Consider the following 20,077-nt stretch of genomic DNA (forward strand, 5'->3'; position numbering starts at 1 on the left):
GCCAACAGGAGGCGCATGCTCCTTACTTTGTCATTTATATGGTCTTGTGGTGAGGGCCTGTTGTTTATTATTACACCCAAGTCTTTTTTACTATTCAGATGCTTGAATTGTGTTGTTACCTAATTTAAAATTCCAATCAGGTCTTTTGAACTCCCGACTAATTTTATTATAATTATGGCATTTATCAACATTAAAATCCATTTGCCATTTCTTACTCCATTCATAGTTATGTCTTTCTGTAACTCCCTGCATGAGCCTTCATCATTAATTTTTCTTTCAATTCAAGCTGAATGTGAGAAAAAAGCATACACACACACACACACACGTAAACAAAATAGTTGGGGAAACCTATGAGTTACTAAGAAAGATGAAAGGGGCATTTGCTTACATGGATGAAGAGATGATGAAAAAGTTGATGGAATATGTGATTTGACCAAAATTGGAATATGCCACAATTGTTTGGTCACCCCATAATAAAAAGGAAATAAGGAAAATAGAAATGATCCAAAGAACTGCAACCAAATTGGTACCAAGTTTGAGAGATTTAACCTATGAAGAAAGATTAAGGAGATTGAAGCTTCCATCATTACAAGAGAGAAGAGAAAGAGGAGACCTGATTGCTATATACAGAGCTTTAAAGGGTAAGGATTAAGTTGACAAAGATGACTTACTTGTGTGGGACTCAAGAGATACAAGAGGACATGGAGTGAAATTGAGGAAAACAGCAAGTAGAAGAGATGTCAAGAAATATGGTTTCTCAAATAGAAGCATAGAAATATGGAACAACTTAGATGAAACAGTGGTACAAGCAACAAATATTCATGAATTTAAAGTCAAGCTGGATGCTTATAGATATGGAGACAGGACAGTATGAGCATAGCTCTTTTCCTGTAAAACACAACTAGGTAAATACAACTAGGTAAATACACATACACACACACACACATTTCTAAATCTGGCAAGGCCACACCACTAAGTCATGACACACGCAAGGTGAAGCTGCATTGTGGCTTCACACCAAATGTAAAGACAAAACACACGTGTTGCAACTACACTGCTGTGTCACGCCAAATATGAGTACAAAAACACATGCTTATGTGGTGGCCACATCACAGTGTCACACCAGATGTGAGAACAAAACACACACTCACACAGTGCTAGGCTTTAAGGCTTGCATAAATAAGTAGTTTTGAGTGTTTCATGATTCTCAAATTTGAAAGAAAGGAAGCATGAAACTAGAGAGGGTAGTGTACAACCCAAAAACTGTACAAATGAAAGACTTACGAACATAATGACTTACAGCCATTTGAAACCTAACTTATTCATAAGTTGGGAATCATCTAGAAGATTGATACCATAATATTACATTCCCATTATAATTTCAACTGCTATTAAGTCCAATTCACCTGATGTTTCTGTTCCTATTTTTTGCATTATAAGTACTTGTAAGTATCATGATTCCACCTCCTTGTTTGTTATTTCTATCTTTCCTCCATATATGGTAGTACTGTATTCATAGTCTTGTCCTAAATGTTTTTTGTTGAGCTTAGTCTCAGTGAGGCGGAATATCCTTATTTTTTCCTTTATCATGTATATGACCTCCAGTAATTTAAAGACTAGCGCATCTGCATTACTAAATAATATCTTTCTTTTGCTGTTCCTGCATTTTGTGTCAACATACTTTTCCTTATTTAGTCTTCCATTTTCTTTTTGTGCCACATTTTTTATCCTTTTAATTTACTGAGATTTCTGATTACTTCCTTCATCATTGCTGATATTTGGAGTTATAATAAGTGGTCTATTCTTTTCCTTTTTCACATTTACCAATCCTATTTTTGAGTATCTTTATCTGATGTTTTATCCATTATTTTATTATTTCTATGATAATTTTTATTTCTGCTTTGTCTCTTGTTATTCTATTGAAAATATTGTCTTCCTTCTTTCCATGTATAATGATGGCTTTATTCATGTCCACTGTCTCCATAATGAATTTACCACTCTTCATGATTACTTCCTTAACTTCCTATTTGATATTTCTTGCACTTTTTTGTTTGTCTCCCATTTCTTTTAATACAGCAACAAAAAATGCTTTGATTTCATCTATTGCTGTATTTACTTCCATTGCAGTGTCCTTAAGTACATACCTAATTTTTTTCTAGAATGTTATTTGCTTGTTCTATTACTTTATCATCAGTGATTTTTTCTAGCAATTTTCTTTAATGGAAAATCATTTCTCCACATATTTCTTCCATTTTTCCTTTCATGGTATCCACATCTGATGACAAATAAGAAGTCACTTCTTGCTGATTTAGCTGTTTCTGTAGATTTTTTTTTTTTGTTTTTCTTTCTTGTTTCAATTCTTTGTTCAATTTCAAGACATTTCTTAATTTGTTCACTTTCCTCTAGTCTAGGAAATTAGATTTCATCTATATTAAATTCTTAAATGAAGAATCTTTCTTTGACATATCTCTCTTTCCCACTGAGAATGCCATTTTCTCAAAGTTTTCATTCAGCTTGTTTACAGCATCACCCAAGGTCAACACTAGTTCAACATTTGACTTGGCAGTAGACTGAAGTTGTTCATTGCCAGTTACACCTAACTTTTTTGTCATATATCTCCTTACATGATTTTTATATATCCTTTAAACACACATTCTAAAACACTCAGGACATCAGACAGACCAGCACTGTATAGATACATTTACCTGCCTTTTTTGGGGGGGAGGGGAGGAGGGGGCAGGCTTGTCCACCTGAAGAGACAGAGAGACATGTCTGCTCCCAATGCCTGTGTGTGTGTGTGTGTGTGTGTGTATATTTACCTAGTTGTTGTATTGTACAAGGCATGAGCCAAACCTCATTTTGTCTCCATAACCATATTTATCCAGTTTCTCTTTGAACATGTGTACACTGTTTACCACAACCACCTCTTCCTTCAAATAATTCCAGATTTCAATGTGTGTGTGTGTGTGTGTGTGTGTGTGTGTGTGTGTGTGTGTGTGTGTGTGTGTGTGTGTGTGTGTGTGTGTGTGTGTGTGTGTGTGGGTGTGTGTGGGTGTGTGTGTGTGTGTGTGTGTGTGTGTGTGTGTGTGTGTGTGTGTATTTACCTGGTTGTGGTTTACGGGAGGGGAGTAATCTCATAGTATTCCGTCTCTATATCTATCTAGTTTGGTCTTAAAAGCACTGATAGTTCACTCTCACAGTTCACTCTCAATGATGTCTAAAGCACTGAATCAGGGGGTGCTATGAACTTATCATTAAACCCAGCTGTTACCACACTGAACATTTCCCTTTGTGTCTCACAACATAAGGGGGCAGGCACAAACTGCCCTCCAAAGACAATTCTCTTCCTTCACACAAAACTACAAGCACCTAATTACATACACACCCTTCACTCAAAATTCAAAATTATCATGGCAACTCCTACACCAGCCTCGGAGTCCCCATCTTGGGAAGGGGCCACAAATGTCCCTAGGTTGGACTGGTTTTCTGGTATCAATTCTAAATGTCTTGATAACCCCCCCTCTCAACTTTTTCCTCACTAACTTCTGCATTCATGGTCTTAGATCTAATTTTCAATCTGTAGAACACCACCTCTCCTCTACTAAACCTCATCTCCTTTTCCTCACTAAAACACATTTGTCTCAGACAACTGACGGTATCCCCTTTTCTGTTCCATCCTACTTTATCTCATTTTCAATCCAAAGCTGGATGTAGAGTTTATGTGCACAACGACTTAACCTGCATTTTCAATCTGTAGAACACCACCTCTCCTCTACTAAACCTCATCTCCTTTTCCTCACTAAAACACATTTGTCTCAGACAACTGACTGTAGCCCTTTTTCTGTTCTCTCCTACTTTATCTCATTTTCAATCCAAAGCTGGATGTAGAGTTTATGTGCACAACAACTTAACCTGCTCTTGTGCCCACACTCTTGAATCTTCCGAGTCATTCACCATCTGGCTATGACTACAGAGTCACTCTCAAACTAAATTTATTTTTACTGTATACCTTTCACCTAACTCCTCTGACTATAAGAAAGTCTTTTGACCACTTAACTTCCAAAGTGGAGCACATTCTGACTCTCCTTCCTTTTGTGGAGATCTTCCTTCTTGGAGACTTAAATGTTCACCACCAACTTTGGCTTTCCTCTCCCTTCACTGACCATTCTGGTGAACTAGCTTTTAACTTTGCTATCCTCCATGACCTAGAGCAACTGGTGCAACACCCTACTCATATTCCTGACTGTCTAGGAGATATGCCCAACATTCTTGACTATTTCCTAACCTCTACCCTGATGGGGTCCCTCCTATTGTTCTCCAAAATTGCACCACCATGCTTTCACTCTGCCTAGTCAAACTCTTTCAACTCTGTCTGTCAACATCTACCTTTCCTCCTTGCTGGAAGTTTGCCTATATTCAGCCTGTTCCTAAAAAAGGTAACCTTTATAATTCCTCAAACTACCATCCTATTGCTTTAATTAGCTGCCTATCTAAAGTCTTTGAATCTATCCTCAACAGGAAGATTCTTAAAAATCTATCACTTCACAACCTTCTATCTGATCGCCAAAATGGGTTCCATCAAGGCCGCTCTATTAGTGATCTTCTGGTTTTTCCTTAATGAGTCTTGGTCATCCTCTTTTAGAGATTTTGGTGAAACTTTTGCTGTTGCCTTAGATATATCAAAAGCTTTTGATAGAGTCTGGCATAAAGTTTTGATTTCCAAACTACCCTCCTACAGATTCTATCCTTCTCTCTGTAACTTCATCTTGTTTCTTTTCTGACTGTTCTATTGCTGCTGTGGTTGGTGGTAACTGTTCTTTTCCTAAATCTCTTAACAGTGGTGTTCCTCAGGGTTCTGTCCTGTCACCCACTCTCTTCCTATTATTCATCAATGATCTAAACCAAACTTCTTGTCCTATCCACTCCCACACTGATGATACCACCCTGCACTTTTCCACATCTTTTCAGACATCCAACCCTTCAGGAAGTAAATATTTCACACAGAGAAGCCACAGAATGCCTGACTTCTAATCTCTCTAAAATTTCTGATTGGGACAGATCAAACTTGGTATTGTTCAATGCCTCAAAAACTCAATTCCTCCATCTATCAATTCAACACAACCTTCCAGACAACTATCCCCTCTTCTACAAGAACACTGAACATCCTCAGTCTGTCCTTTTCTTATAATCTAAAATGGAAACTTCACAACTCATCTCTAACTAAAAAAAACAGCCTCTATGAAGTTAGGCATTCTGAGACATCTCCGCTAGTTTTTCTCATCCCCTCAGTTGCTAACTCTGTACAGGGGCCTTATTGTCTATATATGGAGTATACTTCACATGTCTGGGGGGGTTCTACTCATACCGCTCTTCTAGACAGGGTGGAATGAAAAGCTTTTTATCTCATCAACTCCTCTCCTCTGAGGCCTTCAGCCTCTTTCTCATTGCCGCAAGGTTGCAACTCTTGCTATCTTCTACTGCTATTTTTATGCTAACTGCTCTTCTGATCTTGCTAACTGCATACCTCCCCTCTTACCATACCTCTTCGCTGCACAAAACCTCATTTCTCTCACCCCTATTCTGTCCACCTCTCTAATGCATGAGTTAATAAGTATTTTCAATCATTCATCCCTTTTTCTGGTAAACTCTGGAACTCCCTGCCTACTTCTGTATTTCCACTTTCCTATGACTTGAACTCTTTTAAGAGGGAGGTTTCAGACACTTATCCTTCAATTTTTGACTATCACTTCAAACCCTATTCGGGGAATGGCATCTCAGTGGGCATTTTTTTTTTCTCCCTTGGCTGGTGTCACCCAACATTGAAAAAAATAATAATTTTCATTATTTTTGCATCATCAGCAAACAGATTTATGAAATTATTTAGATCCTCTGTTATATCATTTACATATATTTGAAACATAATAGGTACCTGATTTGTCACTTTGCACCAACTTGAATTAGTGTCTCTACTGTTCTCATTTTCCTAGGTAGATCCTTGAGGCTGCTGTGGACGTATCCAATCAGCTGGGCGGCGTAGCTGTGTGTGAAAGATTTCCCACATAACTATGATATCATGGTATCAGGATGTGTAGATTGTGAGTGACAGTCTGTGGACCACATCAACATTTCTTTGCCCTGAGGGAGGGGAATAAGTCCAAAATTTGGGGTTTTAACAAGCAGGATTGCCTACCAGTTAGGTGAAAGTGTATGAAGAAATTCTGATATTAAGTTTTCTCTGTTCTTGTTCCCTTAAATTCAAGTGATTTAAATTGTGAATTAGTTATGGTGAAATAGTAACTGAATAAATTTTGTTTATTTTGTGAGAAGGTGAGCTGTCATTCTTCCTCCCAGTTGCACCTATCCCTTTTGTAAAAAAAAAAATGAATTACGCCTATAAATTCATTACTCCGGAGACATCAGTGCCTGTACGCAAAATAAGGGTAACACTACCAAATAATTATTTTTAATGCTCAGACATGCTACCAAGTAACCAAAGGTAAAATAAAGAATTCAAGGTAAGATAAAAGTAATATTATTATAGAACCTGTTCTGTATTTATTAGGTAAAGAGTTAAAAGGTAAAGAAAAATTTAAGGTAAAAGTTAATGAAAACTAAAAACTAAATAAATTAAAACTAAGCTGCTGACCGATCCCCGGCACCACAGCTAAAAGTTGCACCACCTGATCTTTCGAAGGACACAAAGCTAACCAAATCAAGCCTAACAAAACAGATGAGATTCATCCTCCCTGGATTTCCCTATGTACACTAATTTAACCAAACATAACCTAACTAAACTTTACCATGGGGTTTTGTCCCCCAACTCCCCAACAAAGTACCTAGCAGAATATAACCAGGCAGCATTTGTCACCTGGATTCCACCCAAAGCTGTTTTTCCTCCAGGGAAGAATTTCAGACCTTGGATATTTTTCTCCCTTAAGGACATATTTTATCCTTACATAGGAAATAGTACTTTACATAATCATAATTTTAAAAGAACACATAATGAATATGAGGCACCCTGAGCCAGAGCAACATAAGTGATCTCATGGCCAAAATTATTATTTCTATTGCATTGTCCTCCCTAACCTTCTTACCGTGAAGGGAGAGAGTGCAGACATCAGAAGAGACCCAATAATAGGGTAAAAATCCATTCGTGATATTATCCATGGAACCTTCTTGTCACGCTTGAGTGATAGCTATTAGTTGCTAAGGCCGGAGAGAAGTAACTCCCTCTGTAGGAATATCATTTAGTTAAGATGGACACAGCCAACACCTAACACAACACACATACCCTACACACACATACTAGTTACACCTGGCAGCCACACTCATACCCCATACAACACCAGCTGCACACAGACTGTATGACAGTACACACACACACAAGAGAGCCAGGATTACTGCCCCTTATGGTAACAGCCCTATGAGATGCGAACTACATCCCAACCTACATAGAGTAGTGAGTAACCTACACCCTCACCACAGCAATGTGGGAAGAGCCAGCCAATGATGGCTTGTGCTGTGAGTCACATGTCACGGCTGGACACCCCTGCAGAAAGAATAAGTTCTTCCTCAAAGGGGACACCTCCATACCACCACACCCACACACTTCACACTTCTCTTCAGCATGCTTGCTACCCTTAAATGACAGGCTGCTGTCTTAATTTTGCTTTTATAGAACATGTAAGCTTTCATTATTATGGTGGACAACAGAGTACCCCCGAGAAGCCAGGACACTCCAGAGGAAGAAAAATATTGCTAAAAGACGAAGAAGCATGGGGGAAGCCTATGTGAGCTTTGGGAGCATCGGATGATTTTATTATTTCTTTATGTTCTATTGCCCTTTATACCAGTATATTTTCATTGTGTTTACTAGTTCCTTTGTTTTAGTTTCTTCTAGTTTCATTTCTTAAACTTGTATTATTCTCTTCATTTGTGTTCATCTTAGAAAGCACTTGTAAATTATGTTTTTGCTTCCTAAAATTGATAAGTTCACTAAAAAGAAGACATTTTATTGGTTGTAATTCCCTTGTTAGTACAAAGAAAATATAACAAATTGACAGAATAAAGGAAATAAACAATGTGTGAGTGTTAGATACAATTTTAATGTAGTTGTGTGATATCCTTAAGAAAACCACATCAAAGAAAAAATACAGGCACCTATTTATTTCTAGTAATGTAATTCAATTATAACTTCATAATGCAATTCAACTAAATAGTTGTAAAGGTCATATATTACAGAATATTTTGATGCCAATCATTATTTTATATCCCAATCCATAGAAGAAATATCAAATTTTGAAACTTGCAAAACTTTGAAAGAGCTTTTCTGTTATTAATTTTCAGCATTAACATCACTCTGGCTTTAGGAGCCTCATATATATGAATGCTTACTGTAAATAGAAATTATTATTTGTGTACATAGTCTAGTACCTAATTTAGAAATTCCTGTACAGTATCAAGTGGGCAGGCAGCACATCATAATGTTGAACCAGTCATTTGTCACATTCCTTAGTCCATGTTGGAGCCAGAAGTAGATCCAGGTAGAGAAAAGGGTGGTCGCTCAATACAATTTACATTCAGATTATCAGGATAACAATAAAAATACATTGTTGTTTGGAAAAGGAGTTAAGAACAAATCAGTTAAAAAGCATAGATTGTGGAGGAGAATTTATTTATTTTCTCTTTTGTCTTTTTTATTGTCATACTGAAGTACATTTGAGACAACTCCATGAGGCTTTATAATTTTATATTGCTCCAAGGAAAGCAGTGTGGTATCATTCATAACATGCTTCACACTCAACCACCTCAACTCCATTTACCATAATTCCTGTACATTCTTGACATATCAATGCCCTGGAAGATCATCTTCCTTTGTGTTCAGTGTAGCACTAAGTATTGCAATGCATCTTCATCCATGTATTTGTAAATATATGTGGTTCTGTTTTCTCATGGTAAGAATGTCAGAAAGCTTCTCATCTTGTCTGTATTCAATCTTTCTCTTTTTTCCTTCTGCTTTGACCTTTCTAACAACTTCCTCATCTACAAGCATGAGCAAAATTACTTTTTCTGCTGGAATAAGTAGAACCCTCAATTATTCAAGATGCTCCTATTCCTCTTCTGCTACACCAGTGTTGCCTTCTTACCCAAAACCATTTGTGTTTTCTTGCTTGTGCACTTTCAAATTCACTGTGATACAAGTTTTTTTAGTTCTTTACCTGATACAGCTTTTTTTTAGTTTAGCTCATCCTTTATCTCTCAAAGAAACAACTTCACATAGGCCTATGTATTTTGCTTCTAGTGATCCTCCTGCTCAATGGTTATTTTTGCTGTTTTCAATAATATTTCACTGTATTTAGGAGTATGTCTTTCATCAAAATTCCTCTCTTGTCTGCTTTGAGCCTGAGCAATATTCTTAGTGATCTTTTCTTCAGCTGCCTTTTTTTTTCTGACAATACTCTTTGTTAGCTCTTTAACAGTATCTTCTGTTGTTACTCCAATTTTTACTGTTTCATGTGATCCAGTATCTAAGTATATGGAGAGTATAGGATCTCTCCTAAACATAGCAGTGAAACGTGTAACACCATTCCTGGCACGCACAGAAGTACAATATCCGAACAGTATTCTCTTTATGTGCAAATTCCAATTTTCTTTTTCATTGATACACTTGATAAGACCTCTCTTGAGGGCCTGGTTAAATCTTCCTTGCAATCCATTCAGAAACAGGTACTGCATGCAACTCTGAAGCTTGCACTGCAGGTCTATTACTTGCTCCCTGGGACTTATCACAATCACACACATAATTACTAACAAGTTCTTTGATGCCCTTAAAATAATATTTAACAGTAATTTATTCAAAGAATTTTCTCTCTCTCCCCAAGTGTGCCCCACCAAACCCTTGATAACATGGCTCGCTTCTATTTTCATCAACACATAATGTAACTGAACTTCATTATTTATTTGCCATTTATGCACTGAATGTCCATGTTTAATACAATGTGGTTCACATTTCTTCCTAATGTCGCACTTTTTGTCATTGCTCAGCCCATCAGGGTACTTTCTGTTATCTAGATATTGAGAGTATGTATGGTAAGTTAGTTCCATCTTGATGCAACTTGTTTTCACTGCCAATGCTCTGACAACTCTAGGCAGCTTCACTTACAGGTACCACAACTTCATAGTAAACAGCTGAAAAGTCTGGTAGACTGTTATTGCTACAGGTCAACATATAACAGGAACAAGAGTGAGGGATTTTAGCCCAGGAAATATTATCCTGGGCTAAAATTCCCTCAGAAGGTAATCTATCATGGGCCATATTTCTCCCAGGGGGGAAAAAAGACCAGCTCACTGGAAGGTGTAAGTTCAGCTCCTTAAATAGCTGCATTCAATTCTAGGTATAACATATACAAAGAGTTATCAGCAATGAAAAGCTGGCACATCAGTAATAGAAATGGGAAAATGACAAGAGATTTTTCTTATTTTTCCCATTACTAGTATTACTAAGTAATACTAGTTAAAGAGCCCAGGGACTGGGAGATCATGAGGTCCTCTAACCAGGTGCTAGGTAGCTCCCAACCCAGAAGCACTACCCACCTCAACAAGGCAGCAACAGGAATGGGATGGAGAAATTCATTGAAGATAAAATATGTACTTCAACACTTCACTACCAGTATGTCTACTTATTTACAAATTTGGTTTTCACAATAAGTACTACTATATCATCATCACATGCAAATCTTCTTTTACACGAAACAATGAGACATGATGCAGTCACGATAAAATTGTAGAAATAAATTCTCATACCTCTGAAATTTTGACTTTTCTTTTTTTTTATGTAAGAGGGACAATGGCCAAGGGCAACAAAATGAAAAAAAAAAGGCCTACTGAGAGTGCCAGTCCCAAAAGAAAGGTCAAAAGCATCATCCAAAATTGGAGGATAACAGAGCTGGGCATCACTAACAAATTTGAATTTCCACTATCGCAAATCCGCTAACTTATTCTATAACTTTCATGATCACAATTCCACAAATTTTGAGATTTAGTTTAAATTGCAACAGCAAATCTGCTATAAGAAATAGCTACACAATATCTGTAGTCTTTTGCCAAAAATCCTGACACCACAAAATGCAAACTGCAAACAAAAATTATATAATCAATAGCTCTTGAATCTCTTTTCACTCTATTTGTAATGTAATGTAACTAGGCATTCAAATTTTCAATTTTGTTTTCTTTAAAGACCCAGAGTATAAAGAAAACTATTTTCATAACCAGCATTGACCATACATATGCTACTGCTACTTCAAGTATGGAAAATTTGTATTCATACTAATTAATTTGTAATAATCTGATAAGCATCCATTTAAAAATAATCTTAAATGAGAAGGACCAAAGGAAGTTCATCAGTGTGATTGTCACAACAATTTCCATACTCATATGCCCCATCTCCTTCAAAATACTTAATATGATGTTTATAATAAGGTACCCTTTGAGTTTTATGTGAATGAGCTTTTTGTAAAAAGTGGAAAAGGCAACAACTTCAAAAAGTTTTGAAGTTAATAAATTTTTACTTTAATATTTGAGAAATCTATCAAACTGAGGCTGTCCTTTACATATATGAAATGAGATTTAAGAGTCTAAGAATTCAATTCATGCTTGTATTGAACTTCAGCCACACTAGGCCAGTACAGTGTATAGCACTGACCACATAGCACAGCTGTACTGTTGGAGATTGAGAAATACAGTAAAATCCCTCTTATCCGGCATCAACGGGACCGCCGACATGCCGGATACTTGAATATTGCCGGATACTTGAATAGAAGTGAAATTATGTCCACAATCACCACCCTACACTCATGCATCTTACCATAACAAAGATCAGTTGATCTTAATCAGCAGCTGATCTGATCAGCTGCTTAAGTGTAAGCACAACACGCTTCCTCTTTTCTACAACTTTAGGCATGATGAAGGCGTCAGGCGATAAACAGTGCACACGCGGGACTGAGTCACTGAGTAAACACAGTGCAGTGGGCCACGGGTGGCACAAAGCAGTGCACTCTGGTGGAGAGGGGACAAAGTATGCCTCGCGCGGGAATTTTAATCAATTTTATGAGTACACATTGATTTTTTATTGATTTTAAGGCTCGGGGAAAAATGTGCCGGATACCTGAAGCTGCCGGATACTCGAATGCCGGACAAGAGGGATTTTACTGTACTGGAGTCTGGACATTAAGCAGGTAAGTAACTTGTAGTAAATTACTTGCACATTTGATATGAATCTCTATTTGCCTTTTTGTAAAGTAGCCTTTAGCAAGATTAGGTGCACTGGGAACTGGCTGGCTCCTCCATGTGTTAGACAAGGCTAGCAGAAGTAATACTGCAAATGCTAATTCACAAATTAGCAACCTTTCTATCCCAAACCCAAATCTGCAAATGAAATGGAACTTTTGCAATTGTGGATTTGCGGATTTGGGAGCTAATTAGCGGAAGTGCCCAGCACTGGAGGATAACTGTCTTAAAATCTCCATCTCAAAAGATTTCAAATCATAGGAAAGAGGAAACAAAGAAGATAGCATAGTTTATTTACTAGAGAATGGAATGAATGATTGAGAATACTGGTTAACTCTTGCATTAGAGAGGTGGACAGAACAGGGGTGAGAGAAAGTAGAAAATCTTGTGCAGAGAGGCCACAGGAGGAGAGGCATACATTTAGCAAGATCAGAAGGCCAGTTAGTTCAAAATAGTAGTAAAAGGTAGCAAGAGATGCAATATTGCAGTACTTAAGAGGGAGGCTGAAGACAATCAGTTAGAAAAAGGGAGCTGATAGGATGAAATGCTTTTGATTCTACCTAGTCTAGAAGAGCAGTGAGTGGAACTTTCCCATACATGTGGTGTTCTCCCTACATGGATAAATAATGGCCCAGTACAGTTACCAGCTGTGGGGTGGGATAGGGGAGAAAAAAATGACTCAGAATGCCTACCTTCATAGAAGCTGTTTTAGCTGGAGATGAGATATAAAATTTCCAGTTTAAACTATTAGTAAAGCCACACATGCCACACATGTGCAAATGTCACCCTATGAAGAGGCATATTTAAAATATCAGTTACACAATGGTTGAGCTCTGTGTGGGATGCACTCCTACTCCATATGATGTAATATTATTTAGCTATCTAACAAGGATAACATGTCCTCAGTGAAAATTCTAAGATATCACGGGTTCTGCCAGCCATAGCTCCCTTACCTCCTGTCAATGACTACAGCAACAATGAAAACTATTAAGATATGCACATTATTAGGTTAGTTAGTTTAGGTTAAGTTAATTAAATTAGGTTAGGATTGGTTAGGCTAAGTTAGGTTAGGTTTGTTAGATTTAGTTAGGTTTAACATTTTCTTGATTGTTTTTTTTCTGGATTGCTTTTATGGTTTATTTGATTTGGGCCTCATTCTTCTGTCAGAAATCCAGCACTAGTGGAGTCATGTTGTCCTTGTCTGTGCTGGGTCACGCCTAGCAGGTCTGAGTTGCTAGTTGAGTATTTTCTTGCAGTGTTATGACATCAGGCAAGGATATTTCTCTTTCTCTCCAGACAAGATATATGATCATTTACATTGCTAGACCTGCATAGTCTGTTTGTGTGTGTGTGTGTGTGTGTGTGTGTGTGTGTGTGTGTGTGTGTGTGTGTGTGTGTGTGTGTGTGTGTGTGTGTGTGTGTGTGTGTGTGTGTGTGTGTGTGTGTGTGTGTGTGTGTGTGTGCTCTCTCTCTCTCTCTCTCTCTCTCTCTCTCTCTCTCTCTCTCTCTCTCTCTCTCTCTCTCTCTCTCTCTCTCTCTCTCTCTCTCTCTCTCTCTCTCTCTAGGCATGCACAGTCTGTCTGTCTGTGTGTGTGTATGTGTGTGTGTGTTTAAACATGCATAGTCTGTTTGTGTTTATGTGTGTGTGGGTGTGTGGGTCTCTCTCTCTCTCTCTGACAAGATATATGATCACTTTTGCGTCTTTAGATTTTTTTTTTTTTTTATGTAGGAAGGACACTGGCCAAGGGCAACAAAAATCTAATAAAAAAAAATGCCCACTGAAATGCCAGTCCCATAAAAGGGTCAAAGCAGTGGTCAAAAATTGATGAATAAGTGTCTTGAAACCTCCCTCTTGAAGGAATTCAAGTCATAGGAAGCTGGAAATACAGAAGCAGGCAGGGAGTTCCAGAGTTTACCAGAGAAAGGGATCAATGATTGAGAATACTGGTTAACTCTTGCGTTAGAGAGGTGGACAGAATAGGGGTGAGAGAAAGAAGAAAGTCTTGTGCAGCGAGGCTGCGGAAGGAGGGGAGGCATGCAGTTAGCAAGATCAGAAGAGCAGTTAGCATGAAAATAGCAGTAGAAGACAGCTAGATATGCAACAATGCGGCGGTGAGAGAGAGGCTGAAGACAGTCAGTTAGAGGAGAGGAGTTGATGAGATGAAAACCTTTTGATTCCACCCTGTCTAGAAGAGCAGTATGAATGGAACCCCCCAAGACATAAGAAGCATACTCCATACATGGATGGATAAGGCCCTTGTACAGAGTAAGCAGCTGGGGGGATGAGAAAAACTGGTGGAGACGTCTCAGAACACCTAACTTCATAGAAGTTGTTTTAGCTAGAGATGAGATGTGAAGTTTCCAGTTCAGATTATAAGTAAAGGACAGACCGAGGATGTTCAGTGTAGAAGAGGGGGACAGTTGAGTGTCATTGAAGAAGAGGGGATAGTTGTCTGGAAGGTTGTGTCGAGTTGATAGATGGAGGAATTGAGTTTTTGAGACATTGAACAATATCAAGTTTGCTCTGCCCCAATCAGAAATTTTAGGAAGATCAGAAGTCAGGCGTTCTGTGGCTTCCCTGCGTGATATGTTTACTTCCTGAAGGGTTGGACGTCTATGAAAAGACGTGGAAAAGTGCAGGGTGGTATCATCAGCGTAGGAGTGGATAGGACAAGAGGTTTGGTTTAGAAGATCATTAATGAATAATAAGAAGAGAGTGGGTGACAGGACAGAACCCTGAGGAACATCACTGTTAATAGATTTAGGAGAAGAACAGTGACCGTCTACCACAGCAGCAATAGAACGGTCAGAAAAGAAACTTGAGATGAAGTTACAGAGAGAAGGATAGAAACCGTAGGACGGTAGTTTGGAAACCAAAGTTTTGTGCCAGACTCTATCAAAAGCTTTTGATATGTCCAAGGCAACAGCAAAAGTTTCACCAAAATCTGTAAAAGAGGATGACCAAGACTCAGTAAGGAAAGCCAGAAGATCACCAGTAGAGCGGCCTTGACAGAACCCATACTGGCGATCAGATAGAAGGTTGTGAAGTGGTATGATCAGCGTTTAAGAATCTTCCTGTTGAGGATATATTCAAAAACTTTAGATAGGCAAGAAATTAAAGCAATAGGACAGTAGTTTGAGGGATTAGAACGGTCACCCTTTTTAGGAACAGGTTGAATGTAGGCAAACTTCCAGCAAGAAGGAAAGGTAGATGTTGACAGACAGAGCTGAAAGAGTTTGACTAGGCAAGGTGCAAGCACGGAGGCACAGTTTCGGAGAACAATAGGAGGGACCCCATCAGGTCCATAAGCCTTCCGAGGGTTTAGGCCAGCGAGGGCATGGAAAACATCATTGCAAAGAATTTTAATAGGTGGCATGAAGTAGTCAGAGGGTGGAGGAGAGGAAGGAACAAGCCCAGAATCGTCCAAGGTAGAGTTTTTAGCAAAGGTTTGAGCAAAGAGTTCAGCTTTAGAAGTAGATGTGATAGCAGTGGTGCCATCTGGTTGAAATAGAGGAGGGAAAGAAGAAGAAGCAAAGTTATTGAAGATATTTTTGGCTAGATGCCAGAAATTACGAGGGGAGTTAGATCTTGAAAGGTTTTGACATTTTCTGTTAATGAAGAAGTTTTGGCTAGTTGGAGAACAGACTTGGCATGGTTCCGGGCAGAAATATAAAGTGCATGAGATTGTGGTGATGGAAGGCTTAAGTACCTTTTGTGGGCCACCTCTCTATCATGTATAGCACGAGAACAAGCTGTGTTAAACCAAGGTTTAGAAGGTTTAGGACGAGAAAAAGAGTGAGGAATGTATGCTTCCATGCCAGACACTATCATCTCTGTTATGCGCTCAACACACAAAGACGGGTCTCTGACACGGAAGCAGTAGTCATTCCAAGGAAAATCAGCAAAATACCTCCTCAGATGTGTACAGTCTCTCTCTTTGTCTCTGGCAAGAGATATGGTCACTTTTACGTCGCGAGACGAGTATCATGTGCGTTTGTGTGTGTTATCTAAAGCAGGGATTCTCAACCTTTTGCAAACTGGGGCTCCCAAACCTGGTTCAATGCAGTGATCATATATCGGTTTTATTATAGTTTAAGCCATTACACACTACGTGGTAATAACCTACCTCATTTTGTTCTTCTCACTATTCACATCATTTCTAATGATTACACTACTTGTCGGAAATTAATAATAACGCCACAATAGGCCTGGGAATGCACAGCGCTCTCAACTTTTCTAAGTCCACAGGTAAACATAAATGGTGTATTGTTGCCTGAACTTCAGTTGTTTAATGCTTTGAATTGTGGGTAGCTGCTGGATAGGATCACTGTGTCTATAATTCCTCGGGCCAATCACGTGCTACCACCACTTAACACCACTAGTTGCACCAATAGGAAGTCTCTATAAGTACCCATAAGCTGCGCGGGCAGGTTAGGTTAGGTTAGGTTAGGTTCCCCACAGGCCCCCAAGCTTGTTTGAGGGATTGGGAGGCCGTGGGTAGAGATTGGGGACATTGGCTTAAACTATAAATTTACCCATATATCTTGTAGAGAGAGAGAGAGAGAGAGAGAGAGAGAGAGAGAGAGAGTAATATGCTCGCCTGACCTGGTAACACTGCAAGCCGTATGAAAAATATACAAGTGGCGACTCAGACCTGCTGGACGCGGCCTAGCCAGCCAGGGACAACACGTTTCCATTAGTACCAGAAATCCTTTGTTTCCCAATCCTCCCTGCTTGTGGGTAAGGGGGAGGAGGGAACAGGAAAACTTGGCATTTCCGACAGAAACGAGCCTTAAATTTGTGAATCACGAAAAAACAACCAAGAAAAAGTAAAATCACCATTGTAAGAAAGGACTGGTATAAAGTAAAAAAAAAAAAAAAAAAAAAAAAAAAAAAACTACGATCACTGATGAATAATAGGGAGTGACAGGACAGAACCCTGAGGAACACCTCTTTTAATAGGAGTATCTGTGTCCCTCTCATTCCTAATGACGGCCAGTCTTGTGGCCCTTATTTTGAAAGGAGTCATAGCACTAGTGTTCTTTTATAATTTTATATACAGGAAAAATTTGTATAGCTTACAGGTTGTGTTGACTAATGTGGACGGTCTTAGTTGTTGTTGTTGGGAATCTTGATCATGATCTTGATGGTACAGGCGGCTCGAGATCATTCTAAGCCAGGCCTTTGGAACGGCAACTCCTGTAGTAAAAAAAAAAAAAAAAAAAAAAAGAAATGAACAACATCCTCTACACTAATTGTTCTTACATCTGGCACGCCACATTCTCTCCAGAAACTCTTTCACACCTCAATCATCCTTTCATTCGCCTCTCTACATAGTCCCAGCAACAACACCATCCACTCCTTTCCTCTCTTCTCCACTCTTTCATTCCTATCATGCCCTAACTCAGTCAGTATCACTTGCATCATCTCATTCCTGTCTCTGGCATACTTCACACATTCCAGCACCACATGTTCCACTGTCTCATCCTCTCTCGTGTCACATATCTGACACACTTTGTTGCGGGAATCAGACCATCTGTAACTCTTTGCGTTCACATCCATACACTGTGCCCTCGCTCGGAAGAGAAGATCACCGCCCAGGCTTCCATCATACCACCTTTCATTCCTCGGGGCCTCTTCTTGCACCATTCCAGGGTCTTCTTTCTTTCCATTTCATTCTTCCATTCATTCAGTCCCACACATTTCACTTCTTTGTCTATCTCATACTTCCATTTTCTCACATCCCATTCAGCTCCCACTCTACCTCCTCTTGTTACCACCCATTCACGCTCATTTTGATTCCTTCCAGCCATTTTGATCGCCCACACAATTTGTAATCCATTCCTGTCTGTCATTTTCATGCACCTTTTCCTCCATTTGCTTCCACTTTCATTCCACAGATACATCTTCCTTGCTATTCTTGCATCATCCATTCTCTCAAGCCTAATCTTGTACCTAAGTGTGGCTTTTGTGAGTCTTTCCCTAAAGGTGCTCCATCCCTTATCACCTCTCAAGGCTTCTACTAATGTGTACCTCAGTGCACTCAGTGCCATCCTTGCTACTCTATTCTGCACAAAGGTGCAGGCTGTGATCTTGATCTTAATCTTGATGGTATAGCTAGCTCGGGATCACTCTTAAGTGGGGCCTTTGGATCGGCAACTTCTGTAGAAGAAAAAAAAAAAAAAGGGAGGGGAGGGGAGGGGGAAACGAACAGCATCCTCTACACTAATGATCCTACATTTGGCTTCATGTCTTTTCCACTATTTCATTCCTATCATGTCCTAACTCAGTCAGCACCACTTGCATCATCTCATCCCTGTCTCTGGCATACTTCACACACCAGCACAACATGCTCCACCGTCTCATCCTCTCCCATGTCACACATCTAGCACACTTTGGTGCAGGACTCAGTCTATCTGTAACTCCTTGCATTCACATCCATACACTGTGTCCTCGCTCGGAAGAGATCATCCTCCAGGCTTCCCTCATACCACTTTTCATACATTGGGGTCTTTTTCTCTCTATACCACTCCACAGTACTCTTATGTTCCATCTTATTCTTCCATTCATTCAGCCCCACGTGCTTCACCGCTCTGTCTATCTCACTTTTCCACATTCTTACATCCCATTCTAAACCATCCCCATTTCTGACAATCATACTCCATTCTCAACATGACTCCCCTCAAACGGCTGAAAAGCCCAAACAGTTACCAAACCGCTCTACTACCATCTTAACACACTTTTTTCCTTTCCCCACCTGTTGTTCCTAATATTCCACAGAAACACCTTTATCACTAGTCTCGCATCATCCATTCGCTCTAATCTAGCTTTGTACCTCAAGGTTGCTTTTGCGTGTCTCTTTAAAAGTACTCCAACCTATGTCTCCTCTCAAGGCCTCTATCGCTGCATACCTTGATGCATTAAGTGCCATCCTTGCTGCTCTATTCTGCCTTACTTCTAACTTCTCAAATTCATTCTCATTCCCCACAATTACATCCATACCGTACTTAATGCTTGGAACAGCCACGCTCTTCCAAACTTCCCGCAGCACGTCATATTTACTCGCTCTTATCTTGCTACACTTCCTAGGTGACCCACCCATTGGTTCATCATGTTTTTCATTCTTTGCCTTCACGCAGCCATTCAGACTCATCCACATCCTCAGGTTCTATTCATCTGTCTGTTGCAACTCATTTCCTCCCAGTCTCTACCCTGAATTTCTCTCATCCTCTGACCTATTAACAATCATGGCCTTGCTTTTCTCACTGCTAAATCTCACACCAAAGTCCCTTCCATACCCATCTACAACATCAAACAAACCTTAAAGTTCATCTGCCGATTTGTTTACATTTGTTGATACAAGCGGTGTCTAATCTGTTCCTATGGGACAAGTGTATTCAGCAGCCAGAAAGATGGCTCTCCAGATCTTTCAAGATTGAGTAAAGCCTTTCAGAGTAGAGAAATATAGAATATTCCTCATGAAATTTAATAATTTTAACAATTACAGATACTTTCCAAATTAAAGAATGTTTTTTTATTATACCTTATATAAAAGAAAACGAATATTTATAAGATACACTCAGTAATTTTAATAGTAAAGTGTGGTGAGAAAAAAAATGTAGCAGTAAATGAGGTAAGAACAAAGCACTTCATAGCTCTTTATGCTATCAAACTACTGATGATTATATATATATATATATATATATATATATATATATATATATATATATATATATATATATTATTGATAAATAGGTCATTTTTTTTCCAACCACTACTTTGTGTATTTGC

At 38.9% G+C, this 20,077-nt stretch overlaps 1 protein-coding gene across 3 annotated transcripts in view; it reads right to left on the reverse strand.

Moving 5' to 3' along the window:
* LOC135107280 (exonuclease 3'-5' domain-containing protein 2-like) overlaps positions 1–19,684 on the reverse strand; it is a 169,954-nt gene extending 150,270 nt beyond the window's left edge. The window contains exons 1-4 of one of the 3 annotated variants that reach the window (XM_064016949.1): positions 19,607–19,684; positions 17,369–17,485; positions 7,095–7,232; positions 5,930–6,037 (exon numbers count right to left, since the gene is read on the reverse strand). The gene's annotated coding sequence lies outside the window, so the exon portion shown is untranslated. The remainder of the gene's footprint in view (positions 1–5,929; positions 6,038–7,094; positions 7,233–17,368; positions 17,486–19,606) is intronic. The other 2 variants (XM_064016951.1, XM_064016950.1) reach the window with 2 other exon arrangements.
* Between the last annotated feature and the right edge of the window lie 393 nt (positions 19,685–20,077).

This window comes from Scylla paramamosain, chromosome 15 (genome assembly GCF_035594125.1).
Source record: "Scylla paramamosain isolate STU-SP2022 chromosome 15, ASM3559412v1, whole genome shotgun sequence".
NCBI lineage: Eukaryota > Metazoa > Arthropoda > Malacostraca > Decapoda > Portunidae > Scylla > Scylla paramamosain.